Here is a 2,981-nt window from a genome sequence, read left to right as displayed (position 1 = left end):
TGCATAATTTCAGTTAGGGTGAAGAAAAGCTTTTGGCTTCTCTCCTGAGGCCACAAGAGGGCGCATCGAGCAAAATATTACTAATATACTGTACGTACTCAAAACATAAGAAAACAGACCATCTGTGAAAAAAGTGCAATACAAAGGGCCGAAAGCCAATCACACAGAGTACATTTTTCATTTAAAAACACGAGTTGCAGTGGGATGGGGAAAAAATCTGCCATAAAGTCTCGAAATATGTTTTTTTCAAAGTTGAACTTGCATTAATTTTACATGGCTTTCTAAACATGCGGCTCTTTTGTGTGAGATGCGAGTGCAACCGTGATGGAAATCCCTCTAGAAAATGTGCGAAATATGGGTTCTGTGTGAACGGCTTGGTTTCAGTTTTGACGTAAACAAGATCTTCTCCGCATTGATGTTCTCTTTTCCCGCAATATTTGTAATTAACAACGCAGCAGCGCCGCATCCAGTGGCTTCAACTGGATAGGTTAACAAAAACATTAAAATGCAATGACACTTATATCGTCATCGCATCTCGTGTGCCACTGATAAGGCTGCCTCCTTAACGCACACCTAAAATTCGAATGCAAAAATGTTTTTGCATTCGAATGTGGATTTTTATTTTAAATTCGACGAATATTCGAAATTCAAATTTTTTTTTGACAGCCCTAATCAGCATCTTGATATGCCACACCTGTGAGGTGGATGGATTATCTCGGCAAAGAAGAAGTGCTCACTAACACAGATTTAGACAGATTTGTGAACAATATTTGAGAGAAATAGGCCTTTTGTGTACATAGAAAAAGTCTTTGAGTTCAGCTCATGAAAAATGGGGGCAAAAACAAAAGTGTTGCGTTTATAATTTTGTTCAGTGTATATACACACACACACACACACATACATGTATGTATGTACATACTATGTGGAAAGGTCAAATAAACACTTTAAATCCCCACCAATGTGTAGTCAGATGACTGCAGTATAAATACACCTGGAAGTACAAACACATCTGGAAGGTCCAACTTATGGTCAGTCAGCACTATAGCAGAATAGAACACTCCGAGCAACTCTGCGAAAAAGTACTTGAAAAGCCCAAGGCACAAGGCAGGAGCTTAAAATATGAAGATTTCGAAGTCACTGAATATCCTTTGTAATACAGCTACATCAAGAAATGGGAAAAGTATGGCACAGTTGTATATCTGCAAGACTGTCATGAAAAAAGTGGCTGTGCAAGAAAGTAACTGAAGGAGAGAGGGAAGCCACTTAGAAACCAATAGGGCCTTTCACAGTGTGTACTAAGAAGTGACGTAAGCCGGTCGACGGCGTCAGGTAGTTCCACAATTAGTTCTGGTACTATGAAAAGGTTCCCGCGGTGCAAAAGGCCCTAATGACTACTTACAAGCTTCAATAGCTAAGATGCAACAGCCTTTGCCTGGCATGTGGGAGACTGTGAAGCCAGCTGGAAGAATGTTCTATAGACTGATGAGACCAAAATTGAGGTTTTTGCCATCAGACTAAACTCTGCGTTTGGCATAAGAATCATGAGAATCCCACCATCCCCATGGTGAGACATAATGGTGGGAGCTTCACACTGTGGGGACGTTTCTCTCCAGCAGGCCCTGGAAGACTTGTGATGGTAGTGGGTAAAAAAAAAATGCAGCAATATCAATGGGAAATCCTGGAGGAAAACCTGATAGAGTCTGCAAGACACCTGCGACTTGAGAGAAGATATATTTTTCATAAAGTCAATGACCTTAAGTGTAGAGCCAGAGCTTTTCAGGATTAAAACAACAATGTTAATGCATTAGAGTGGCTAAGCCAGAATCCACAATCCAACTGATAATTCACTGGTGGATAAGGGATGAAAACTGACTGAGCTTGAGCAATTCTGCAAAAGAAGAATGGAGACAAATTTCAGTGGCCAGATTTGCAAAGATGTTCCACGACTCAATGCTGTAACTGCTACCACCTATGAATCACTGACTAAAAGAAGATGAACGCATATGCAAACCACTACTTTGTATACATTTTGACCAATTAGTTGTCATTTTGACATGAAATAATAATAATTTCTGTTGTTGAAAAAGACTAAATAAATCCTCTGTGGTTCAATGTTATGGGTGGGGGGTGGGGGGTGAATACGTCAAAATAGGAACTGGCCTGAAGAATTTACCCTCACCGCAACATCAGAGATTGTAGGGTTTTTTAAGCCATTGAGCCATTAAGTCATCTCTGCTCTTTGGCTTGGCTACAGGGCTGGAGTCGTGAGCAGATCGGACAAGGGTGCAGTGTGCAACAATTGTGGGTTAAGTGCTTTCCTCCAGGCCATAACAACAGAACCACAGGGGCATCAGAAGCAGCTGATCTTCTGCACCCCTAAGCAGCACTCAAATTGAAGGTGAGAGTAGCCCTCAAATCTCATTGACGAACAGTCAAACAAGGCGCATAAAGGTGGGTCGCACCAGGTTTGACATCTATGATGTGAAGTGTTGTTGATTCTCGTGTACCTTATAACCTGATGAAACATATGTGGAAATATGTGGAAAAGCAGATTCGAGAGCTACAGCAGAGGGCTTTCAGTAAATAACAATTTACATTTCAGTCATTGCAATGGTGCTTTTTGTCAGCACAACAGCACCAGTCCCCATTCACTTTCACAGAATGGAAAAAAGCAGTTATAATTGTTATAATATAGTCATAATTATTTAATTTTTCTATTATTATTAAATCCATGCCTCCAGGGGGTTTCCCAGATTCTGTGATAGGATCCAGAATCCCTGCAACCCTACATGGAAACGGACTTACAACACTAAATGAATGGCTGCAAAGGAATACAAATATTACAGATTTTTTTTTTATTATAATTGTTTAAATTAATGTATTATATTTTTTATATAAAATTAAATGTTTATATATTATATTATATTATATTATATTATATTATATTATATTATATTATATTATATAAAAACATTTAAATA

General features: G+C 38.9%; 1 pseudogene; it reads right to left on the bottom strand.

Annotated features, from left to right (window-relative positions):
- The window catches only part of LOC107700364 (probable methyltransferase-like protein 15), a 74,161-nt pseudogene that overhangs the window by 46,245 nt on the left and 24,935 nt on the right, over window positions 1-2,981 (bottom strand).

Source organism: Sinocyclocheilus anshuiensis, unplaced genomic scaffold, assembly GCF_001515605.1.
Source record: "Sinocyclocheilus anshuiensis isolate Anshui unplaced genomic scaffold, SAMN03320099.WGS_v1.1 scaffold154, whole genome shotgun sequence".
Classification (NCBI taxonomy): domain Eukaryota; kingdom Metazoa; phylum Chordata; class Actinopteri; order Cypriniformes; family Cyprinidae; genus Sinocyclocheilus; species Sinocyclocheilus anshuiensis.
This window is presented reverse-complemented; position numbering and strand designations above follow the sequence as displayed.